Source organism: Stegostoma tigrinum, chromosome 5 (assembly GCF_030684315.1).
Source record: "Stegostoma tigrinum isolate sSteTig4 chromosome 5, sSteTig4.hap1, whole genome shotgun sequence".
NCBI lineage: Eukaryota > Metazoa > Chordata > Chondrichthyes > Orectolobiformes > Stegostomatidae > Stegostoma > Stegostoma tigrinum.
Genome location: NC_081358.1, coordinates 29,919,965 through 29,947,532, shown reverse-complemented (window position 1 = coordinate 29,947,532; position 27,568 = coordinate 29,919,965).

Sequence of the window (27,568 nt, the reverse complement as noted above, 5' to 3'; positions counted from 1 at the left end):
AAATCAATGACTGATTATTTCTTTTCAATGAATTCATTGTGAACACCCATGTTTAATTTTTTCTAAGACTCTTTGTGAAGCAATGAACACTGTCAGTTCCAAATTTAAAAATCAAAAACAGACAGTCATTACTTTCAAGACTAGACTGATCATTCTGACTTGACTTAGTACTTTTGAAAACTTTTGATGTGTCAGTGCAAGATATTACTTGTGTACAGTCTCTCTTGATAAAAGTGGTCTAATCTTTTCATAACTGCCTCAGTTACCTGAAAAGAGGCCAGAATTTTAACCTAAATTATGTTCTCTCTGAAGTGTATGAATGCTGTTGTCTGTCAAACTGATTATAGTTTTGGTAATATTCGGCAAACAGCAGTTAGGTCAAATTCAGCATTCCTTCAAGTCTGCAGTACAGGAGTTGTTAACCAGAACTCAAATACTTGTGAAATTATAGAAGATACTGCAAAGTTTTGCTGCACTGTCTCACTGATGGGTCTGCCTGACTTTTATTTCTCAATGGTTTGCAGTCAGAATAGGAAAGATGTGGATGCTTTGGAGAGGGTTCAGAGGAGGTTTACCAGGATGCTGCCTGGACTGGAGGGCTTATCTTATGAAGAGAGGTTGACTGAGCTCGGTCTCTTTTCTTTGGAGGGTAGGAGGAGGAGAGGGGACCTAATTGAGGTATACAAGATAATGAGAGGCATAGATAGAGTTGATAGCCAGAGACTATTTCCCAGGGCAGAAATGGCTAGCACGAGGGGTCATAGTTTTAAGCTGGTTGGTGGAAAGTATAGAGGGGATGTCAGAGGCAGGTTCTTTACGCAGAGAGTTGTGAGAGCATGGAATGCGTTGCCAGCAGCAGTTGTGGAAGCAAGGTCATTGGGATCATTTAAGAGACTGCTGGACATGTATATGGTCACAGAAATTTGAGGGTGCATACATGAGGATCAATGGTCGGCACAACATTGTGGGCTGAAGGGCCTGTTCTGTGCTGTACTGTTCTATGTTCTATGTTCTATAACTCGCATAAATGCATGTAGAACCGTGTAGCACCACTGCAAGGACTCAAATTGGATTTATTCAGTCAAAACTTAAGGAACTTACAGATAAAATGTTTGAGGTAGTCCGTCCAGTCACAGATAAAACACAATGCATTCATGCTGGGCTGTCAAAGTTATCTGACCAGAAGGAGAGATTCTTCCAATGTTGTCCTCACCCTCTAAAGAGCAATCAGGCAAAACTCCAGAACACCTAATTTTCAGTCTAAGATAATAAAGTGTGAAGCTGGATGAACACAGCAGGCCAAGCAGCATCTCAGGAGCACAAAAGCTGACGTTTCATGCCTAGACCCTTCATGAAGGGTCTAGGCGTGAAACGTCAGCTTTTGTGCTCCTGAGATGCTTGGCCTGCTGTGTTCATCCAGCTTCACACTTTATTATCTTGGATTCTCCAGCATCTGCAGTTCCCATTATCTCTAACTTTCAGTCTATATTGTTTTTTCCTTTTGCATAGGTTTTTGCAGTGCAGGAGCCTTACGTTCAAGCACGATTCAAAAACTATAGAATTTAGATACATGTTATATATTTCTACAATGGCAGTGTGAGGGAGTGTAGCATTTTAATTTGCTCATGTTATTTTTGATATCATTCAAATTAAAATGGGTAATTTTTTTTGCAGAGATAATGGCCCTTTTAGAGGGTGGTTATGACCTTTATGTTAAAGTCCAAGATGACTCCTGTTTGGAACTTACATTTGTTCCTGTACTGGGCTCTATTGGCCAACTTTTTGAATTGGTTTATAGAATTTGAACATAGGTAGCTAGGCTAACATTTATTGGCATCCCTAATTACACTGGAGAACGAGGTAATGAACTGCCTTGTTACACTACTGCATTCCTTGCAATATGAGTACATCCATAGTGCTGTTAGGAAGGGAGTGCCAAGATTTTGACCTGGTGACAGTGAAGTTTCATTGATACAGTTACAAGTCAAGATTCTGTAGGACTTGAAGGGGAGCATACTAATAGTGGTGATCCCATGTATCTGCTGCCCGTATCTTTCCAGTATGAAGGGCTGTGAGTTTAGGAGGTGACATTGAAGAAGTCTTGTTCAGTTATTATAGTGCATCTTGTAGATGGTACACATTGTTGCCACAGTGTGTCAATGTCAAAGAGAGTGAATGCTAAAGTGTGAATCTGTGGGTGTCATTGCAGCAGAAGGCTGTATATTTGTCCTGAGCGTATTTAAGACAGAGATAGATAGGTTCATGATTGCTAGGTGGATCAAGAGTTATGGAGACAAGGCAAGAAAATGGAATTGAGAAACACATCAGCCATGATGAATGGTAGAGCAGACTCAATGGGCTGAATGGTCTAATTCTGCTCTTATGTCTTATGGTCCAGTGCACTGGCAGCCTTCCCTAGACATTGTTGACCACTTTATTCATCCCAACATTTTTGAACTCAGAGGCCAGGGAACAAACAGAAAAATTGTACGGTCGGAGGTGGGGGGAATAATGGTGTCGACAAGCTGTATGTATGCCTTGTCCCTCTTGCTTCAACAGGCTGCAACATGGTCTCAACATAACCCATGTTACATCCTTGTATGGACAAGAAGTTAGACACCATTCTGATTGTATGATACAGTTCTGCACTTCAACACTGCACTTTGGAGCTCAACATTGTGTTACATGGTTAGATTTGTGGTTACAAAGGCACTCAAACAAACAGACATAAAATAAAAGTGATTAAATTTACACAAATGTGAGGCTTGGTATCCAGTGCAATATCACCCATGCCACCAATATTCCTGCAGATATTTTTTCTTTCCTTCCTACTACGTCCTGGTTTGGTCCCAGGTTCTGCAGTTGGAGCCCAGTCAACAGTGGAGCCTGCTGACCCAAGAGGCTCAGTCAGATGATCCTGGGGCATTTGAGACTGAACAGCTCTAATAAACCTAATAGGTAGCAGCAAATTACTGCAGATGCTGGAATCTGTACTGAAAACAACAAATGCTGGAGATCACAACAGTCAGAAAGCATCCATGGACATACAGGAAACTAACATTTTGAGTCTAAGATGACTCTTCATCAGAGCTGAACGTGAAGTGTGGAGGGGACAGCATTCATGTTATAGTTTTGGGGGCGGTGTGTTGGAGCGCTGCGAGACAAAGAATGTTGATAATTCAGATTAAGTGATCGGAATATGAGAGTGACAGAACAAAGGTGCATCTAACTCCCCTTCCCCCAGCCCATTGGAACTGTCTGTCCTTCCCAATCTGGCAATTAGACTCACCATTATTCTGCCATTGTCACATTCTGATCACTTAATCTGAACTATCAACATCCTTTCTCCCTCAGTGCTCCAACCACTTCCTCAAATTATAGCATAAATGCTGCGCCCTCCACACTACACTTCTCTTTTGGTGAAGAGTTGTCTAGACTCGAAACATTTGCTTGTTCTCTCTCCATGGATACTGTCTGACCTGCTGAGATCTCCAGCATATTTTTGTTTTCAGCACTAATACATAGATAGATAGATTCTTGATCAGTTGGGGGAGCCCGGGCTGACAGGGAAAAGGCAGGAAAGTGGAAGTGAGGAATGTTGGATCAGCCAGCTTCCTATTGAATGTCAGAGCAGGCTCAAGGAGCTGAATTGCTGTCCCTGTTCCTATGCCTACCCTTTAGCATTGCTGTCGATCGATTTTAACATTGCACCATATATTTATAAAATTTGGCTAGCAAGCTGAGCATAAAAACAAACAGCCTTCATTGTAATGCCACTTCTGTCTTCACTGTTAATTATTCGTCCTAAGACGATTTGCCTTCCGGGTTTGGCATTTCAGGAGCCAAGTTTTAAAAGAAAATGTTGGAAGTATTCCATACAGAATGTCACAAATTAATGTGACCAAAATAACCTGTGGAAATTTTTATGTACATGAACAAGAAATAATTTCTTTTCATTAACTTCAAATTAGCTCCATAAATTTAACCCATCTATCCTGGTTTTTGTACAGCTCTGGCCAGGTAAAATGCTGTTATTTTAAACAGAAGAATAAAATTCAAAACTCTTATATATTTATAGGCTTTTGTGCAATTTTACGAAATCATTTTAAATCCATTGCTTTCTAAATTAATGGGACATATCTCAGGCAGGGTCAGCATTTATTGCCTATTTATAGTCGCTCTTGAGAATGCTGTGAGCTGCCTTCTTGAACTGCTGCAGCCTTTAGAGGCTAAGTAAACCAACAATACCATTAGGAAGGGATTACCAGGATTTTGACCCAGCGACACTGAAGGAGTGTCGATCTATTTCCAATTCAACGCGGTCAGTGGCTCGGGGGAAATCTTGCAGAGCATGGAGTTCCCATGTACCTACTGCCCTTGTTCTTCTGGATAACAGTGATGTGGATTTGGAAGGTGGTGTCTCAGGAGACTTGATAAATTTCTACAAGGCATCTTGTAAATGTGCACACTGCTGCTCCTGAGTGTCAGTGGCTGAGGGACTGAAAGTTGTGGATTTGGTGCCAATCAAGTCAGCTGCTTTATCCTGTTTAGTCTCAAGCTTCTTGAATGTTGTTGGAAATGCACTCATCCAGGCGAATGGAAGTATTCCATAACACTCCTGACTTGTGCCATGTGGGTATAAACAGGCTTTGTGGAGTCAGGAGGTGAATTACTCACATCAGGATTCCTAGCTTCTGAGTCACTGTTGTGGTCATAGTATAAACATAAAGACTCGGTTGCTGGAATACAATATAGAGTCAAATTAAATAATTTGTCAACAGTATGAAAATAAACTGCAGTAAACAGTGAAAATATATCATTGCATTGCAACAAGACATGAATAAGCTAACAGAATGGTAGAGAAATACAGATAGAATTTAATATTGAGAGGTGTGAGGTGATACAATTTGATACAAGAAGTAATAAAGGAAGCAATAGCATTACAGTGTATATATGATCAGAGAGAGCTGGAAGTTTATAATGTACAGCTCTCTCAAGGTGACAGCACACACAGACAGAGTAATTGGCAAAGTGCATGGGGTGTTGGGCCTGCACATAATTGAATGTATTAACCTGTGACATGGTTGTAACAAGGTCTGCCAGGTGGGCATTATAGAATATGAGTTCCCTGACTGGGGCTGTTAATCTAGTGAAAGCAGATTGAACCTGTAGTCAGATTTAAACAGAAGTGTGAAAGGTTCAGTTCATTCCGAAAGCTGACTCTGAGGGAGCTGAATCAGTGTCAAGGACTCTCCGCGTGCACAGAAAGGGTGACTTGGTGACAGGATACCAACCTCAGTGGAGTTTATTCAACCCAGATTTTATTTTCAAGGTGGTATCAGGAAGTCAGGAGAATTCCCCAGGTGCACTTCTATCAAGACCCTATTCTGCAGGCCCTCAGGTCCAAGGAAGGTATCAGTCTTTAACAATATTAGTTTTCTATGTACTTCCGCTCATGATGGTGATGGCTTTAATTTTCATCTTTATTTCGCCTGGATTTCCAATTACTTTGTTTGGAGTGCTCTGTGCGTATTCTGCCATGAAAGCAGATATGAAATGCTTGTTCAAAACCTCTGCAATTTCCTTGCCTCCTACTATGAATTGCCCAATTCCAATTTTGAAGGGGTCAACACTTACTTTAGCTACTCGGCTCTTGATGAACAGGAAAGCTATAATTAAGTCTGTTATTAGACAGAGCAAATCCCCTTCAAATACATCACAAAGATAGCTGAGACCCTAACTTTTATCTTAATAAAGGGCAAGTGTAAGGTGCTGTGTTCCCATGCAACTCCATTGGTTACACTACTTGGGTTTAAGCAAAACACACATTATTTTTACCCTACATTTAAAATGCTAACATAAGAAAGAAGAATTGGAATAACTTTAACTCAACTGGAAAACCTAACAGAACAGTAGGCCATTCAACTACTAAACAGCACCTGTTCCAACATAATAACATCCCATAAACACATCCTTGGCAAAGGCAAAGTCAGATTGTCTCACATGTGTTTCTCACAGCAGAGCGAACTCCTAGCTTTTTGCTGTGGCTGAGAGAGATGTATACCAGCTTCCACAGCTAACTTCAAAGCTCCAAGAACTGATAAACGCTAAACTGAAGCCCTGGATAACAAAAGTGAAAGAACTGCAGATGCTGGAAATCAGAAACAAAAGCAGAAATCTCTGGCAAATCTCAGCTGGCCTGACAGTATCTGTGGAGAGAAATTAGAATTAATGTTTCAGGTTGAGTGACCCTTCCTCAGAATACCAGTTCAGGAACAGTTCTGAAGAAGGGTCACTGAACCTGAAATGCCATCTCTGATTTCTCTTCATAGATGTAACCAGGCCTGCTGAGGTTTTTCAACAATTCCTGTTTTTGAAACTAAAACTGTGACTCTGTGCTGACCTGATTCCACCCATTCATGCTGCTTCAATTATTCCCATTTGAAAAAAAACAAGGCCTCACAAGCTGTTTATTTTAATGTCAAAAATAGACAGCTGGTCACTTATGGCTCAAAACCTCTCCTCAAAACAAAAGGACAAGATACACCTTTTAAAGCCACAGTATCATCACAAGTCAACAGCGGGAAGGTAACGCAATGGAGGCTGCGAAATATCCCAATGCATGTTAGAAAAAGAGCAGAGGAGCTGTCCCTGATATCACAGCATGGAGCTAGAGGAGCACAGTGGGCCAGGCAGCACCTGCTCCTCTGATGCTGCCTGTATTGCTGTGTTCCTCCAGCTCCACACCGTGCTATCTCTGACTCCAGTATTGGCAGTTCTTACCATCTCTCAGGGAATTTGTCCCTGATGCCTTGGTCAACTTTTATTCCTTAACCAATATCTCTAAAGAGATGAGCAGATCATCAATTAATTGCAGTCCATGAGAGCTCGTACTATGTAAACAAGCTGTTGCATTTTCTGCAGGAATATATGAACTACAATTCAAAAGTATATATTTGATCATAAAGTATGTTGCATTGTCTAGACAATGGTAAAATATAAATGCAAGTCTTTGTCTCTATGAATCAATCTTGTCTAATCCTGGTACAGGAAAATTCGACCAAGGTGAAATAAATAAGCTCTAATATTACAGAAACAATTTATGATTAGGAAACTAGATTTTTAGAGGAAATCATAAGTATGGGTATATGTCAGATTTACCAATCTTTCACCTACTTTGCAATGCACATTAGGTTTAAGTGAGCACTTGGTAGTAAAAGCCTTAGCAGGAAATCACTTCAAGGGGGAATTGGGTTGGGAATTGAGCATTGGAGGTTAATATGTTTCAAGTATTGAATTAGGAACTGCACAAATTTATGCACATACATTTTAGCATTATGTTGACTTTCTGCAAAATAATTGAAGGTATCATAATTCCACAATCACCCAATGATACAACATTTGTGTAAAGGTGGCCTTTTGGTAAGAGCAACTTTAGCTAAAAGTATTATTCTTCTATTCATAAAAGAATTAATTCCAGTCCATTTTCCTGCTGTGAAAGGTAACTTTCTCGCACAACCTAAGTGTTGAAAACAAGTTGTATTCCGCTTGTCTAGCACAAACAGGAAGTAGTCATTAAAGTTTCTCAGACAGTATTGGGATTAGTATAAATATTTGTGATTTTTACCACCTGCAGCCAAAGCAAGACTATTGGCATGGTGGTAGACTGGATTGGTAGCAGTGCCCGGGGTGCCTGGTGGTAGTGGGCCCTGAGCAGGGACTCCTGGCACTGGTGAGACAGATGTGGCAGCATCTTGTGCCCAGAGCAGGACTCCTGTCGCCATCGAGACCATAGTGGAGCCGCGGTCTCCTAGTTTCGAGGCAAGCATGGGACCAGCGGCAAAGACATGCCAAATAAGGTGACACAACTCCTACGCTGGTGTCAGTGAGGTGATGGAGGTATCTCTCCCAGTTACTAGAGGCTGGGTGCCAGCATAGACTGGGTTGGAAGGACTGTCATTCGAACATTTTATTTCTTAGTTTTGCAGTTTGTTCCTATGATCTATAATGCTAGACTTTTTATTTCGTTACTTTCTAATTCTTTTTCCCTAAGGATTTGTACTTAAGAATGTGTATCTGGGCACCTCTGCACCTAAGATGTTTCCATAATATGGCAACTTGTGAACATCCTTCTGTACTCATTTGAGTACAAGTGACAGTATCAGAAAACAGCAAATGCTAGAGATTACAGTCGGTCAGGCAGCATCCATAGAGAGAGCAGCCAACGTATCGTGTCCAGATGACTCCTCATCAGAGCTGATGTGAAGTGTGGAGGGAGCAGCATTTCTACCCCCCACACCCACACTTCACTTCAGCTCTGATGAGGAGTCATCTGGACACGATACGTTGGCTGCTCTCTCTCCATGGATGCTGCCTGACTGATTGTGATCTCTAGCATTTGTTGTTTTCAGTTCAGATTCCAGCATCTGCAGAAATTTGCTCCTATATGTGACAGTAAAGTTAATTCAAAATTCAATTCATATTTATTTACTTGGTATGTCATAAGATAATATGGATGATTATTTTATTGGACCTAATGAACTGTATGTAGCAATGTAATCAAATAAAAACAGACAGAATGTACAAATATTTAGCGTTGGTTTCAAATCAAGTAATGCCAGACACAACAATATTACATAAAGTTAAACAAATACGCTTTATATTTACTCTTTGCGTTTTTGTTATATCTTTCTGACCTGAGAAAAAAAAGAGGTTTTAATTCAAGTTTGTGACATAAAGCACCTTTTCAAGTTATTTTTAATCAAAATGTCCAGATGTGTTTTGACACTGCTCCAGGCCAGGTGGCACTTGAGCCTGAATCTTCTGGCCCAGCGATATGCTACTTCCACTGCACCACAAAAGTCAAAAAGCACCTTGTTAGAAACACTTATTTTCTAATCAACGTGCTCAGACCTGGGCTTGTACGCCTTGGGAGCAGGTGGGATTTGAACTGGTGTCTCCTGGCAGAAGTTGAGGTACCACCATTGTGTGACAAAAACCCTTAACACCTCTTTCTACTGGTAACATTGTGGCTCAGTGGTCAGCACAGCTGCCTCACAGCACCAAGGAACTGGGTTTGATTTGAGACTTTGGTGACGGTCTGTATGGAGTTTGCACGTTCTCTCTGTGTCCGTGTTGATATCTTTCGGATACTCCAGTTTCCGCCCACAGTCTAAAGATGTGCAGGTTAAGTACATTGGCTTTGCTAAATTACCCGTAGAGTCCAGGGATATGCAGGATAACCATGGTAAATAACGGGATTGGTTAGTGTCTGGGTGGAATGCGTTCTGGAAGTTTGATGTGGACTCAATGGGCTGAATGGCCTCTTTCCGCACTGTAGGGATTCTATAAGTTTTGCTTTTGTTTTAAGTTAATTGATGCAAAGTTTAGTTTTACAGGGCATTTTTTAGCATGCATGCCCAGAAGCTGATTTTTTTAAAAAAAATGAATCTTTATGTACTGAGGTTGTTGTGTTCAGGTTTTAGTTAGCCTGTTTCACACTGTCTTACCTGTGAAATCTCAGCTCGGATTTGGGCAGCACGGTGGCTCAGTGATTAGCACTGCAGCCTCACAGCACCAGGGACCTGGGTTGAATTCCACTCTCAAGTGAGTGTCTGTGTGGAGTTTGCACATTCTCCCTGTGTCTGCGTGGGTTTCCTCCAGGTGCTCTGGCTTCCTCCCACAGCCCAAAGATGTGCAGTCTAGGTGGATTGGCCATGTGAAATTACCCATAGTGCTCAGGGATGTGTAGATTAGATGGCTTAGCTGTGAGGAATCGGGTGGGTCTGGTTGCAATGTTCTTCGAAGGGTTGTTGTGGACTTGATGTGCCAAATGGCCTGCTTTCACTTGTAGGGATTCCATGATTTGTCAGGCCTGAACTAGCACGCTCCAACAGGATGCTTCATTGGTGCTCAGAGCTCATTGTTTCTATTTAAAAGGCACCAAAGAATTAACCAGCAGATGACTTGCACCTCATTTTTGGCATAACTTCAATTTCTTCCCTGAAGAACCTGTAATTGAAACACTGCCTCATCTGTTCTGTCTGCAAATGCACAGCAATCTGCTCTTTCCAGCATTTATCATTTATGCTCCACCTGTGCAGCTTCAACAAGTTTTTGCAAATGCGACTCTGTGCCCCTGAATGGAATTGTGGTGAAATAGCAGAGGCCCCAGTGATAGGCCCAAAAACCAAGGGCTAACACCACCTGGGCGATTTGAAGTGGGCTAGGTCAGATTTCACACCTCTCTAGCAACTATTCAGTTGACATCAGGGCTTTTATCCTCACCCAGTAATGGCTGTGTGCACCATCTACAAGATGACCTGCAAAAATTCACCAAAGATCCTCGGGCAGCACCTTCCAAACTCACAACCTATTCCACCCAGAGGGACAAGGGCAGCAAATACATGGGAACACCGCCCCCTGCAAGATCCTCTCCAAGCCACTCAATATCCTGACTTGGAACTATATCACTGTTGCTTCACTGTCGCTGAGTCAGAACCTTGAATTCCCTCCCTAAGGGCATTTTGAGTCTATCTATAGTGCACAGACTGCAGCGGTCCAGGAAAGCAGCTCACCCACTTTCTCAGGAGTACTTAGGAATGGCCAATAAATGCCAGCCCAGCCAGTGATGCCCATGTCCCACGAGAAAATTTAAAAAGGGATTGATGACTCTCTGCTTGCCATTGTACCAGCCAAGCAGAAGGCTGATCACTCGCCAGTGGAAAAGGTGGGCAACACTGCGATGGTACCCAGTGGAGAACTTCCTTCATCAACATGTTCATAGCCTAACAAAGAAGAAAACAGTGCTGAATTGAGATCTGTGCAATAAAATAGAGTGTGTTGCAGTGACAGAATAGTGATCAATAAATAACTCGGTCTAATGTGGTTACGGAAAATCCGTAGTGGAAAAGTCCCTGATTGGAAGAGCCAGTTACAGTGATTTGACTAGTACAGAATGCAATTGAAAACCAAGCAGAATGCAAAGAGTGCAGGGAGAAATGGCAATAAAAAATAAGAGGGGCGAGAGAGCGAGTGACTTGAAGGCTGAAATTTAAGGGTGAATTGATTAAAAAGGCAATCAGACATGCACTTGCAGTGGCAGGATATGGGGACAACGTTGGGCTGTCCAATTAAAGTGGATAGCCTTTTCAAAGTGCCTGAACAAACATCACAGGGTGAAATGGCTTCATCAGTGCTGCTAGGTTATATGAGAGTTGGTGACAGTGATATTGAAGGGAGGTTTTCTCGTGGGATTAAGTGAAGTTAGGTGTTTGAAATGAACCAGAATTCATTCTGCCACAAGTATGTAGGAAATCAACTCACCAAAGCAATTTCCTGGCAATTACATTCTGCACATGAAACTCAGACCGCAATCAAATCAATAACAGGTTATTCTTCTATAAGGCTCATTGATTCAGCTAGAGTGGTGAAGTTTAAGTGTCAATTATATTATCTGAAAGAGGTAATGTTCAAAGGCCAGCTGCCTACTGCTTCAGATGCTGCAAACCAGTCTCACCCACTGCCCTCTTAGGAAACCTAATTGTCTGAGAAAGGGAAAGTGGTGACCCACTTTCCAGGTAATGATCTGGGGATGTCCTGCTGGACAGGGTGGTCAAATGGAGGACCATCCTGTACCTTGTGGATTACCAGAGGAGCCCCAGGCATCAAATATAGCTGCCCTAGATGCAAATAGAGGCCAAGATTGACATTGTCTCCATACTCAGCCGCGCAGAATAAAAGGTCAATGATCTTTTGTCTTCCATAATGACACTGTCGTGACTGCAACAAGGTCTTCCAGGATGACCTCATAGAGTGTGAGTTCCCTGATTGAGCCTGTTAATCTGGTCCAATCAGGGAGACTGGGCTGACAGATACAAACAGGAGTGTCAGAGGTTCTCTCACACAGAAAGTAGGCTCTAAGGAAGCTGGATCAGTGTCAAGTACCATGCATGTGCAAATAAAGGTGACTTGGTGACAGGATACCAACATCTGTGGAGTTATTTCAATACATACCACTGTCTTCTCTTTCTGCTACCTCACACTTAGTTAACTTTATCACTGGTTATTAGCGTCAGCAATGTTCTTGGATTACCAACCTCAATATTGTATGTAGCATCTTCACTCAACTCCTCATCCTCCATAACCATTAACCCTTCCTGGTCTCTGGCTAAGACCACAATCCCCAGAGGTTGGCAGCCTTCAAGTAACCACAAAGTGAGCAAACGCTAATGAAGCTAACATGCATGAAGTGCCCGTGTGGCACCATACGACCTGGAGCATGTAAAGTCAAAGGCGTGTCCAAGCTGCACAGTGAAGTCCTGAGGAAATAAAGTAGGGTCTGAGTTGGTCTCAGATCTGCCATGATAATGTGGTAGGCTGGTGCTTTGCCAGTGTCATGTTTAACTACTATTTAGCAAGAATGCCACCTTGAGTTTCAGAACTGAGTTAAAAGATGCAGATAAGTTGTTTCTGACATTGAGACTGGCCTTACTGGACTTGCATGATTTTGGCAGGATTTCACATAGCTCACTTTGTCCCACCCTACAAGACTCTGCATTCAGAGTTTTATTCCATGTGTCTGAGGTGTACATATTCAAGTGTATGCTTCTGACTGGAAGTCTTCCCAATGATCACGTTCATTGTATGTAACAGAACAGTAATTCATGATAAATTAAAATTTATTTATTTGTTTTACAGGATTTGTGAACAACCTGAGGGCAAGTTAAGGTGCCATATAAATCCTTTCTCACTAAATAAAATAAACTGTAAAGATAGTCATCTGCAATAAAAGAAATCCAACTGATGGATTCACTTTATAAGCTTCAATCATCCCCTTGTGAAGAAATTTTGAAAAAAGGAAGAGTTTGGCTGGAGACAGGCATTGCCTTAAATTAGTAGCTTTGCTAGGGAAGGGTGGAGCAAAGTGCACTGATTATAAATTAATGTGTTCCAATTTGATCATCTGGCACACAGACATTGGCGTGCTTTCTCTCCAGCTCTGAAAAACCCTTCATCAATTCAATCAAAAAAGCAGTTGCAAAGTGGAAGCTCACATCTACCTGAACCTTTCTGCAGAAATGCGACTTATTGGCAGCAAGGATATTTCTAAACTGTAACATTGGGCCAAATCTTCCAATAAATGTCTTTGTTTCCATTTCAGGGAGTCTCTCTGTGAGTCCCAGTGACAGTCACAGCAGTTTCTTGCTGCTTGCTCCCATTTACTCTGCAGCCAGCCTCCAGGGCGCTGCTCTCATTGGGTGGTGCACTCAGAGAAGTGGAAGTGCTGCCTGCAGCCTGACCTTCCAGGATAGTTGGTGTGTGCACCTTATTTAAACTGCACTTCACTGATGGGGATCTTGAGATGTTGATGGATAGAATGTTAGAGGAGGATCATTTTCACCTCTCAGGTCACATTGCGACATGAACATTTTCAACACGCTGTGTGTACAGACAATAGCACCCTGCACTTTTGGGAAACCAGTGAACTTTGCAAATCACACTGTCCAGGCTGTAGCACTTACATTGTATTTTTTTTCATTCATTCACAGGATGCAGGCATCACTGGTTAAGCCAGCACTTATTGCCCATCCCCAATTGCCCAGAAGGTAGTTAAGAGTCAACCACAACCCAACACCTTACCAGTGATTTTATCCCTGAGCAGCCCATAACTAGTGGTAAAAACAGAAAGAACTGCAGATGCTGTAAATCAGGAACAAAAACAGAAATTGCTGGAGAAGCTCAGCAGGTCTGGCAGCATCTGTGAAGGGAAAAAACAGAGTTAACGTTTCGGGTCCAGTGACCCTTCCTCAGTCCTCATCTGTCTACTGTCTGCACCCTGCCTGCAATCCTCAGCCTTGTGATGTACAAGCGAGGAGGGTGAATCTATGTCTGGCCAAGACACTTGCAGCTCTCCTGGGCCATTTCGTCACAAGCATCCTTGGTACTGGCAAAACCTGGCCCCATTATAGGGCAGTCTCCCTCCACCCATGGGCCTCAGGACTGCACCTAGACACAGTCAAAGGGAAAGGAAAATATAAACCTTTCAAAGGTGCTAATGTGGCATGTGTGACATTTCATTGCGAATCTATCATTTGCATGTACAATGCACATTTTCACTTTACATCAACTTCTGTGTGATCATTTTAGCTGCAGCTACCAGACTGAAGGTCGAAAATATAGCCGATCCTTGGGACACATTATGTTACAACCCTGAGTGAAGGATGGCTTTTCTTTCATAGTAGTACCCATGCTAACGTTATTGCAAGAGGGAGCATCAGATATCATGAAGGATTGCATTAGTGGCAACATCTTTTATTAAACAGCAAAGAGACTAGTAAGTTGTATTTGCGATTAAACAAGGAATAGCTTTTTTTAGAATCATAGAATCTTTATAATGCAGAAAGAGGCCATTTGGCCCACCATGTCTGCACTGACCCTTTGAAGAGCATCCCACCCACACTCACCCTATTCCCATAGCCCTGCGTGAGGTTTTTAGCCATAGTTAACTTACACATTCCTGAACACTATGGGGCAACTTTTAATATAGTCGATCTACCAAACTGGCACATCCCTGGACACTATAGTCAATCCACCTAACCTGCATACCTTTGGACTGTGGGTGGAAACCCACACAGACATGGGAGAATGTGCAAACTCCACACATGCAGTCTCCCAAGGCTGAATCGAACCTGGGTGCCTGGTGCTGTTTCCCAGCAAAATTGACAAAGGAAAGCAGATGAATGTGCTGTACTTAGATTTTCAGAAGGCCTTTAATAAATTCCTCTGCAGGAGGCATTTTAGAATAAATGTGCATAAGGGTAGAAGGTAGAGGACAGGCATGGATTAATGCTTGGTTTAAAGACAGAATCAGAACAAATGAGACACTCGCTGGCAAGCTGTGCTGAGTGGACTACCACAAGGATCAGTACTTACCTCCAGCTGTTCAATATGGCTTGCTGTTGGGTCCACAATGCAGGGTTCCTAAACTTGCAGATGTAAAGCTAATTGGGAATGTGTTGCATAAAAAAGGTGTAAAGCAGCCTCAGGAGAATTAGGACAGTGGGCAAGAGCAAGGCAGATAGAATATAAGGTGGAAAAGTGCAAGCTTATCCACTTTGATAGGTGTAAGAGATGTCCACATAGCAGTCACCCAGACTGTGTTTAGTCTCACTGGCATAGAAATGACTGCACCGTGAGCAACAAATACAGTGATTGAGATTGAAAGATACAAGAAAATCATGCTCCGGTTGAGTTTGGGACCTTGAGCTGTGAGGACGGAGGTAAAAAGGCCAGTGTTACACCTTCTGCACCTGCATGGGAAAGTGCCATTGGGAGTGAAGCCATTTTAGGAATGATGGAGGAGTGGACCAGGGTGTTAGGAAGGAAATAGTCCTGCCAAATCCTGATGAGGGAGGGTAGGAGCAGATGTAAGTTGTGGCGTACTGTTGGAGTTGATGGAAATGGTGGATGATGTCCCTTTGAATGTGAAAGCTGGTGGGGTGGAAAATGAGGACAAATGAAGCTCTATTGTTGTTCTGAGAGGGAGGGAAAAGGTTAAGGGCAGAAGTGCAGAAGACTCTGTCAACCATAGTGGGGGTCCTTGGTTGAAAAGAAATTGAAGGCATGTCAGAAGCGTCCCTCTGGAAGGTGGCATCATTGAAACCAAAACAATGCAGATGGAGAAACTGAGAAAATGGAATGGACTTTTTAGAGGACATAGAGTGGGAGGAAGGGTATCCAAGGTAACTGCTGCAGTCAGTGAATTAGCAATGGATATTGGACACCTTACACCTGAAGTGGAAACAGAGAAGACAGGGAAGGGAAAGGAAGAGTCAGAGGTAAGCCACATAAAGGTGAGAGAAGGAAATTATAAATAAATTGGCGAAACAATTCCAATTTTGGATGAGAGCAAAAAGCAGCATCAATGATTTGTTTGAGGTACTCAAGAAAAAGAGAGTGCCATGGTTCAGGAGCATATAAAATACATACATTTTCCCTTGCTGTATATGCCCATATTTTATTGAATATTCTTGGATGACTCAAAAGTACAAGATAAGCAATAACTTGTTTTCAAAGACACCCTTGTCATTTCTCCCAGACCTAATTGAGACATCTGTAATATTTTGACTTATTATTATTTAGCAATTCAAAACAGAATTGGAAAAACACATTAGCTGGTTACAAATTTACAACTGCACAGATGAAGACAGACTGCCAGAAAAGCTCAATCCACAGTCATTCTTTCAAGCTACCATTCGTCACAACCACCAACAGAATGAACACTCAATGCCAAGAAGTTGGGAAATCGCTAACGTAGGAGTAATGGAACTACATGCAAATTATCAGCATATTCAAACAACACAACTGCCTGTTTTGTAGGAAAGAACTGGGCACGCTCAAGATGTATTTACTACTGTTAGGAATATGGAGAAGTCAGTTTGAAAATCATGTATTTTCTTGTGCAGCTCCCATGCTTCTGGCAAATGTATACCCTCGTTATGCAAACAATTTGCTGGCAGTTTGGCTGAAGCCTGTTGTAAAATATACGGGACCTGAAATTTGCCAGAAGTATAGAAGGTATCGAGCAACTTTAACGTTACATTTAATGAAAATTAATGTTCATTAAAAGTTCTGTTCATTAAAAGATGTGTTTTAAAAATCAACTTCTACTTCAGATGAAAATCGAGAATAAGCTGCTTCGAGAAGCAACGTCGTATGAAATATTCTTTGTCCATTCCAGCAAGAAATCTGATTAATCCTGCTCTACTGTTATCTCAGTTTCTACACAGAAACTGCTTAGGTATGATGTGTAATCCAGGAAGTGATCAGAACAAAAACCAAAATCATTTGTATAAAAACTATAAAACACTGCTTCTTACAGAACAACCAAAAAGGCATTCTTGGCACAGGTATTCATTTGATCTAAATACTAGTTAAGGCATTGAAAGTAGAGGTCAGCATGCTCTGTTCAGTGCAGCCCGGATCTTTATTCATTCATTCACAGCACATGGGCATCACAGGCTGGGCCAACATTTATTGCTCATCCCTAATAACCCAGAGGGCGGTTAAAAATCAACTATCAGGTTTGGAGTCACGTGCAAGGCAGACCAGGTAATGATTGCAGTTTCCTTCCCTTTCTAGTAACAATAGCTACATGGTCAGCATTACACTTTTAATTCCAGGCTTTATTGATCTTAAGCTCCATTGTCTGCTGTTGTGGGACTCATACAATGGTCTCCAAAACATTACTGACATCTCTGGATTAGTAATCCAGCAACAGTACCACAAGACCATCTGTTTCACTTTATAGCCATTACAATGAAGGTACGGTCATCCAGCCATCTTTCAGAGATAATTCTCTTGGCTCTGGTCTGAATTGTGAGTTTAATTGGGAAGACAGAAACCATCAACTCTGGTTCATGTCACAAACCTTGTTCTCTTGTTACTGAGTCCTCCCGCTCTCTGGCAACTGTCTGGGGTTGAACCACATTGCACAAAAATGTATATAGGGACTTCAGATGCATTTTCTGCCACATAGCTACATTGTGTACACTATTTCTACTTACATAACATTGTCTAACTAGGCCTCTGCTGCAGCTCACCTGCCATTCAAAGTATCCTCCATGTCTTCAGGTCTAGATTTGACTATTCTACCACACACAGCCTTTCCAGTTCTGCCAACCATGAACTGAGGTTATTTCATTTCTGCTGCAAGCATCAAGACCCATTCAAACCTTTCCCCTGTGCTCACTAACCTACATTGGTAACATTACAATGATAGTTGCTCATAATAATCAATGCTCCTCGACTATTTGCTCTTGTATCACAGTGTCATCATACAACTCTTGAAGACCTCATAAAATGTGGGGTATAGCACGTTGAAAAATCTCTGGCCTTGAGGTGATCCCAAAATGGGAATCTGTTGAAGTAAAGTCTCCCAAATGGAATTACAAATGTCTTAAATAATCCGGGTTACACATCCAATGGAATTGGCCAGAATTCACTGTTAGTATTGAAAACTCTACATTTGAAAAATGTTGCTTAATTCTCAACAAATTCTAAACATGGGGTGGATTTCTCTCACCATCACCAAATTCGGGTGGACCCATTAGATTTGGGTACTGTAGCCATGCCTAAGAACCACTTGGTTCACTTTGCAACTTGGGAAATTCTGGCCATTTTGGTCAACGCTAGAAGTTGTTTCCCAACTTGTTTCATTATGGGGTGCAGAGTTTTGGGAGACATTAGGGACATGATGGATATTTCTTCAATGTGACAATATAGTCAGTATCAACCTCTTTTAACCCACTAAACCAGTTTGAATATTCCTGCCCTAAGGAGCTTCTTAGCTTTTCAAGTTCAGCCTTTCAGCCTCTTTGCCCTTTTGAAGAAGATTGAAGGTAAGATATGCTTCGATACAAAAGTGAAAGTTCTCCAAGAGAAGTGCTCATACATTTACAGTCTGGAGTCCAGTATAGTGGTGTGTTGCTAAAGAGCATACCTTTAACTCTTACTGCCTACTGGACCATATGGTTGTCTTTAGATGGTATTTTCTCAATCATGGGCACTTTGCAGACAGTACAGCTCCAGTTGCCCTTTGTCTTTGTTTAAATTCATGTAATGACCATTCACATAATCATCAGCTTCCAGTTAAGATGCCAGCAGAGTAAAATGCTCCAGCCAGAATGCCTCTGATCACTGCCTCATTTACTTTTTTTCTGTTCTTGTTTTCCCTCTTCCTGCAGTTTTTCTTCCAATGCCCAACCCAACCCCCCACACACCAACTTTAACTTCTTAAGTACCCCATCTGGAAAGTCCAAGCCATGGGAGACGAGTTGCAGCTGGAGGGGCCAAGTCCCAGAAGCAGTTTGCAGCGGGAGCCCGAATCAGGAACGGAGCAAGCGTGGGCTGACTCCCAGAAGAAAATCACAACCAGAGCCTGGATCAGGAGCAGAGTGAGCGTGGGCCAACTCCCAAAAGGGAATCGCGGCTGGATCCCAGACCAGGAGCAGAGTGAGCGCAGACCAACTCCCAGAAGGGAATCGCGACTGGAGCCCAGATCAGGAGCAGAGCGAGCTCGGGCCAACTCCCAGAAGGAAATTGCAACCAGAGCCTGGATCAGGAACAGAACAAGCACAGGCCAATTCCCAGAAGGGAGTCACGGCCGGAGCCCGGATCAGGAGCAGAGTGAGCGCCGGCCAAATCCCAGAAGGGAATCGTGGCCGGAGCCTGGATCAGGAGCAGAGTGACCGCTGGCCGAATCCTGGAAGGGAGCCCTGGATAGAGGCCAGCACGTGTAGCCTTGTGAGGCCTTATGTTCTAAAGCCCAGTGGGTATGGACTCAGTGGAAAAGGACTGCAACTTGAGAACTTTAAATGCACCTTCTATCCTCATTCTAGACTTTTAAACTCTGTATTCCTTGCTGGTCTTTTTTTTGTGATTTCAAATCTGTAACAACACTTAAAATAGCTGTATCTAGGTACCCTGTACCTAAGATGGCACTGAGAGTTGATATTATAAACTTTTTTCTGTACTCATTCATGTGCACATAAAACAAAGGATATTCGAATTCTAAGATTGCCGAAAGACTAGGTCTGGATCATCTATTACATTAGGTCTTCTTCTATTTTAATTTATTATTCCTTATTAACCTCTTTGTGTGGATATCTATTGGGAATTTTTGCTTTTCTGTGCCTGTCAAACACTCATCAGTAATCCAGCAACAATTCCCTCTATTAGAAACTACAAATTCTGCTTTTCGATCACTATGAACACATTTCTCAACTAATCTGTGGAGATCACTAATGAAATTATCTATGAATTTGCCTGGAAGCTGAATTATTCTCTAAATATTAGCCTTTCAAGAACTAAGTATTTGCTCAGAGATTAAAGTAATTATCAAAGACTTTCACGACTTCAAAAATATATGCCACTTTTTATGCACTTTGGGAATCTGTAACAATCATCAGCTATCCTCTCTAGTGTACATATAAGTGTACTAATCTGTTAAACTTCTGATTTTCTATCCAGTTTGAAAGCTATTCTGTATCTTCAGAATTGTTTTCTCTAAGAAATCCAATTCCATGTTCAAACACATATGACTGCTTTGGTGACACAAGTTCAAATCCTGCTGTGCCGATCAGGAAACTGGAATTTTTTTAAGAAATCTGAACTAAAATCTGGTCGACTGGCAACCATTGTTATTGTCATAAATGCCTATGTGGCTCATCAATGCCCTTTAGGTAAGGAAATATGTTGCCTTTATCTGACCTAGGTTCCAAAATAAACAGCAATTCTTCACTTCACTCTGAAATGGCTTAGTTAGCCATTACATTCAAGGGCAATTAAGGATGGGCAATAAATGTTGCCCCAGCCAAGGTGAACATGGAAGATTCCCCTCCTCAATGGAAATGATTCCCTCTAATTCTGCAGCTTCTCTGGGTGAATTAGTTGTATGTAACCTTGATAAATAATTCCCTTTTTCTTACTGGCTTTACTGAATGAATTCCATTTCCTGCCACTTTAGTAAACAATACCAAGTTTAATTGCAGCTTTGTGAAATGGTTCACACTACTTGTGGCTCTGCGAGATGAATTTTTTTTTCTGACGACTCCCACTGTCGCAGTTTATCTAATTGCTTCTCACTCTTAATACAAAGATAGTGAAGGATCTCCGGCCTGCTTTGCAGACTTACTAAAGTCTCCAAACTTTATTTCTTCATTAGACCAGGTCTATTTAAGCTTCTAACTTACCCCTTTTCACTATAAGTTAGTCTTTTCTCAATTTAAATTGCTTTCAAAGCCTTTTCTTTCACTTGCAATGGCCATGCCTTGTTATGTCACTTGCTATGGTGATGGCACGTGATCTGAGCAATAAGCACTTTCCTTACATTTTGCTTTCCCAGCCTATAATATTGCACTGTTTATTAGATTTTCCCTTGGCCACCAGACAACAAGGGATCGGTTGATCTCGTGTGGTAGAGGAAAACCACTTACTAGTCAAATAAGAGAAGTCTCTTGTATTAAACAAATAGTTCATTGCATGTCAGCGACTAGTTATGGGTTACATTAATACGGTAGACTTCATTACAGAGGATTATGAGGTGGACTTCTTTGTGATCTTAAGCTTTTCGACCCACAAAACCATGCAACTTCATTTTTGTGGGTGTTGCTAGAGACAACCCTTAGTATTTACTCTTTCAGGCTCGTAGACTTATGCAACACCTCCAATTCTGGCCATTCTAAATATCACCAATTTCCACTGAGCCACAGCCTGTCTTCAGTTGAAAAAGGGCTAAGTTCTGAAATTTCTTCCTTACATTTCTTCAAATACTCTTTAAGATCTACAGCTTTGTCTAAACCTTTCATTTTAATCACATCTCCTTATAAGATTCAATGTCACGTTTTATTTTATTAGCCTTGTAAAGCTCGATGGGGTGCTTAACTGTTTAAAAATGAAGTATAAATTACTTTGGCTCTGGCTGTTAAAACTGCAGTCCAACCTCTTCAGCATATTGTTGAGGGTGACACCTCATTGCTATGCTGACAAACTGCTGGTTACTTGGTGCTAATGCCATTGTGGTAAGATGTTAAGTTCTGTATCGATACACAGATCCAAAAGTATCATTTGATGAAAAGCAGAAGAATTCACCCCCTGTATCCTGACCTCCATTCATCTCTTGACCGAGATAACTATAAATAATTGATTTGGTCACTAATTTCATAACTATCTTGCTATTCTGTCATGGGCATCACAGTGCCCAGGCGGTTAGCACTGCTGCTTCACAGCATCAGGGACCTGGGCTCAATTCCAGCTTTGGGTGACTGTCTATGTTGAGTTTTCACATTTTCTCCTTGTCTGCGTAGATTTGCTCCAGCTGCTCGGGTTTCCTCCCACAGCTGAAAGATATGTAGGTCAGATGGATTGGTCATGCTAAATTGTACGGAGTGTGCAGAGATGTGTATGCTAGTTGGATTAAATGTGAGGGTGGGGATGCCCTTCAGAGGATTGGTGTGGGCTCGATGGGATGACTGGCTCTTTTTGCACTCTAGGGATTCTATGTATCTATTAGCTGCCAGGGTTCCAACTATAACTATTTTCAACAAAACAGTTCACTGGATGTGAGATGCTTTGAAGTTGTGAAAAGTGTTCCATAATTGCAAGTCAATTTTCTTTTCTAACTTCATCAAGGGAAAAATTCAACAGATTCCAGCTCTTAGAGTAAGATTTGATGGGCTGTTCACCTGTGGGAGGCAGTTTAATCATGTTTGAGCCAATCCTCAATGATTTGATTTTCATGAGGAGTCATGAAACAGAAGCTATTGTCTAATTTTCCCAGAGGCACTGAAGACACTGACAGCTTCCTGACATCCTGCTGGAATCAGCTAACTCAGTGCAAGCAGTGTTTCAAGCTTAAGATCTCCCTGCTTTACACAATTCCACATCGTATAACTCTTACTCATTGAGTCAATTTATTCTGTAGTAAAACCTGAAAACGAAGAAACATTGGAAGAGTTTGCACTGCAGCTAAATTCGCTTATTATCGGAGCAACAATCAGCATATGGGTTTTTTGCGGAGCTGTAAAGCATGTTATACTTGTTCCATAAATTTGTTATGGTGGAAGGAAACTTCTCTATGCAGCAATTGCGGCCTTGTTCCATCCTGTTATTATAATCTCCAACACAAGCTCCCTTTCCAAGATCCCGTTATCACCCTTGGCTCCGTTTGGAACTTTCAGTACTTTTCCTAGTACCCTGACAGCAGCTCTGTAATTACTAGACACCTATCTTTAGATGCAATCTGAACAAACTGAACCACCTTGGCAAATATGCACACTTCAACCCAGTTCTGTGTTGTTAAATTTGTGATGAAGTTTTCTTAAAGAGGCAACATCAAAAGTTACTAGTCAATGATAATAAAAATTGACCAATAGATGTTCTACATTGGAGAGCATGTCTGTCTGTTTTTCAATGTTTTCCCTTTGCCAGTCCTCTTGAGTGGGCAGAGGAGATCATTTTGAACTTGGCTGATACTATTATATAGCATAGTTGTATAGCATGGAAACAGACCATTTTTGGTCCATACTGGCTAGATATCCTAGATTAAATTAATTCCATTTGCCAGCAGTTGACCCATGTCCCTCTAAACCCTTCTTGTTCATTCACCCATCAGATGCCTTTCGAATGCTATAATTGTACAGCCTCCACCACTGATTCATTCCATACATGCACTACCCTCTGCCTAAAAAAGTTACCCCTTCGGTCCTTTTAAATCTTTCCCCTCTCACCTTAAACCTATGCCTTTTAGTTTTGGATTCCCCCACTCCAGGGAGAAGACCTTGCCTATTTACCCTATTCATGCCCCTCATGATTTGACATCACTCCTCAGCCTCTGATGCTCCAGGGAAAATAGCATCAGCCTATTCACCCTCCCAATATGGCTCAAACCTTCCCATCCTGGACAACATCCTTGTAAATACTTTCTGAACACTTTCAAGTTTCACAACATCCGTTCTATAGCAGGGAGACCAGAAGTGCATGTAGTATTCCAAAAATGGCCTGACCAATGTCCTATCCAGCTGCAACATGATCTCCCAACTCCTATACTCAATGCATTGACCAATAAAGGCAAGCAAACCAAATGCCTTCTTCACTATCCTGTCTGCCTGGAACTCCTCTTTCAAGGAACTATGGACCCATTCACTAATGCCCCTTTGTTAAGCATTACTCCCCAAGACCTAACCATTAAATGATGACAGAAAGCAGGTGAGTGCAAACCAGTCTCCTTATTCATCCTTCACATTTTTATTTCCAGAGACTATTATTCTGATTACAGATCTCTGTTTCAAAGACAAGCACAAATCTTGTGATAGTAAAATGTGAGGCTGGATGAACACAGCAGGCCAAGCAGCATCTCAGGAGCACAAAAGCTGACGTTTCGGGCCTAGACCCTTCATCGGTCTAGGCCCGAAACGTCAGCTTTTGTGCTCCTGAGATGCTGCTTGGCCTGCTGTGTTCATCCAGCCTCACATTTTACCATCTTGGAATCTCCAGCATCTGCAGTTCCCATTATCTCTGACACAAATCTTGTGAATTCTTTCTTCACTCCCAGGTTGCTTGTTCTTCGGAAGCTGCCTTTGTCTGTTCAGGGAGCATCAGGTTTCATCATATACTGTGACACAGGGGCTTTACTGAAATGAAACAAAGAACTGTGGATGCTGGAACCCTGAAACAAAAACAGAAATTGTAGGCAGGTCTGACAATATCTGTGGAGAGAGAAAGCAGAGCTAATGTCTCGAATCCAATGGCTCTTCATCAGAAGTCTTCCTCAGACTCTGAAGTGGAGTCATCAGCCTTGAAATGTTAACTCTGCTTTATTCCCTCAGATGCTGCCAGATCGCTTGATGTTCACCAGTAATTTCTGTTTTCACTATTGACTTTTACCACCCTCTCATCAACCTGCCCAGCACCTGGCAAATTCCTGGACCCTTCTTTACTCCCACATTTCATGGGCCATACTGTTAAAAAATGCAAATGTGCCAGTCTCTTCATGAGTTGGTCCAGAATTGATGCCTCATGATATAAATGTGATGAAAGCAACAATAACAGACTAGACTAGACTATCTAAAAACTGCATTGCAAGTGTGCTAATTACAGGAGGAAATGAAAATATGAACATCCCAGTTCTAATGACTGATAATCACCCTGGATCAAAACTTAGCTGTTTGACAGAAGAAAGATGTGGGTCACAGAGACCCCTGATATGTATTTATTAGGTGGTGGACACAATCTCATTCTGTACAGGGTGGCCGAGAAACTGCAGCATTACTTCTCACCACAAGAGTCTGAATTTGGATTCCAGCCTAAGTTCACATTTGCACTGAATGGACAGTTTTTTTTTGCTAATTCTTGGCTGGGCTGTTGGATAAATTCCAATGTTTCTGCTGAGTGCTGTATCTCTCAAGGGAGGAAGACAAACTGGCATGAATTGTCCTGTCCGTAGAAACATGTCTCCTGCTGACTGATCATTCGGTTCTAGTGCCAGCAGTGATAGAGTTCTGTGGATGGATAATTAGGGAAGAAGCACTTTCAATTTGAAAATACCTTACTATAAAATAAGTATATTGCACAAAGTCACAATGCTTCTCAACATGATGATTGATTTGCTTCTGTAAAAACATTCTTCAAGCCTGTCAGTCTGGATTAATCAAAGATCTTTTGCATAGAGACAAGTAGTTAGTTAATACTTTTTAAATGAAAATTTTGTAGTCCGGAGGCCATAAATAGCAGGTATGTTCTTAAGACGAAGCACATAAACAATCATCTCCTGATGCTGGTTTGAAACTAGATCCAAAGCAAATAGATTTGAATCAGCCTGGTGTAAATAGTCTGATTCAAATCCCTGTTGGTTGCCTGTTCTTCCTGGCACGTCAGTGCACAAATCGAGCAGCTAACTTGATAGCGGCAGAATAACTCCAAATCGAGGGTGCAGCGAAGTGTAAGGTTTAGGAGGAGAGAATTCAGTCCAGCTTAACAGATCAGTGTGTTCCTGGGGTAACAGAGCATAGGATGTGATCAGCCACCAGAAAAGCATTGGTGGAAAGATCTGTAGTTTGACAGTTTGGCTGTGAGGGAGACAGAAAGGGCTGTTGACACTGGCTGTCAATGACCATGCAGCACTGAGCAATATCTTAATCTCTCTATTCATGTGGAAATAAGGGTAGGTTTCATCTTGCAGCTCACATATTATGCATGATGTCTGTTGCTAGGCTTTCGTTGAGGTTCATTTCCATGTCTCAATTATTTGAATGGGTGACTTATGGAAACTGGATTGTTTTAAACAGAATTGACTATTCTTTGTCAAGAAACCTTGGTGGGAGGAAGAGGAGAAACAGAATGAATTTGACTAAATCAGCAAAACTGGGGTTGTCAATGGTGCCCCTATGAATTGTAGGTTTAACATGAATTTGTTGTCTGGAATTAGTGAAGGCACCAGGACATGGTGGGTCAGTGGTTAGTATTGTTGCCTTACTGCACTAGGAACTGGGGTTCAATTCCACCCTATGGTGACTGTGTGGCGTTTGCACATTTGATTCGATTTGATTCACTATAGTCACATGTACTGAAGTACAGTGAACAGCTTTGTTGTACAAGCAGATCATAGCCATCAAGGACACATAGGTCATAAGGTGTATAGACAGAGTAAGGCATACATTCTCTCTGTGTCTGCATGGGCTTTCTCTGCACGCTATTGTTTCTTCTGACAGCCCAATGATGCACAGGTTAGGTGGATTGGCCTTTCCAAATTGCGCTTGGTGTCCTGGGATGTGCAGGCTGGTTGGGTTAGCCATGGGAAATGTTGAAGTACAGGGATAGTGTGGGTGGGAAGCTCTTCAGAGGGCCAGTGTAGACTCGATGGGCTGAATGGCCTGCTTCCACACTGGAGGGATTTGTCTTGCAGTTCGCTACACTTCAACAAAGAATAAACAATCTTATAATTGCAAATAATTAGGATATTGCATTTTTGATGTAGTTTAGTTTGACTGCTGTCAAGTTACTCGAAACAAAAAGTGTGTGGAGTAATTGGTAATATGCCAGTTTCTTATCTGATTATGCTTTTATAGTTCTATATCCTTTGCATAACTATTTTGTCACAATGATTCCAGAATGTAACAACTTTTTGAGGAAAAAAATGAACTCCGACCGTACTTCAAATCAGCATTGGTTCAGGTGGAAATTTTCATCAGCATTTTTTATATGATTCTCAAGACACCTGGAGCAGAATATTCAGTGATGGGGTCTTGTCAACCAATTGGAGAACCCACAGAAATCATGTGACACCATGGTTGCTTTAACAAGTTCCTATTGAGTAGCCAGCATTGTGCCTTCCCCAGGATTAAGAATCCCAACAGCGAAAACCTTGCTTGCTCAAGAGTGGTACGGTGGTTCGGTGGTGAGCACTGCTACCTCACAATGCCAGGAACCTGGATTCAATTCCAGCCTTTGGGTAACTGTCTGTTAGGGATTTGCACATTCTCCCTGTGCCTGTGTGGGTTTCCTCCCACAGTCCAAAGATGAGCAGGTTAGACGGATTGGCCATCGTAAATGTCGCCTTATGAGAAATGGGGACAGTGGTTCTGGGTGGGATGATCTTCAGAGGGTCGGTGCAGACATGATGGGTTGAATGGCCTCACTTGCACTGAAGGGATTCTGTGATTCTAAGAACTGTTGGCTAATCATGGGCTGGCAGGTGTCTGCTGCCATTAACAAAGGCAGTGGGTCAGAATTAATGGAGCGCCACTGGCTGAAGGTAACATACAGAGTGTAGGCATCTTCCTCTCCCTCTCTCCTCCTTGCCAATTTCTTGATGCCATATTCTTTAAGCAGGTACTGAGTGGCTTTGAACAAGGGACAAACTTTCAGGCTTTCCACAGGGTGGGTACTTGGTTGTCTGGCTTTTGTTTGAAGGATTTAGCACAAAAAGTAGCATCCATGAGTGTTCCCACCCCAAAGTTCACTGACTGAATCTGTGAAGATGTCGTGGTCGCCATACTGAACCTACTTAAAC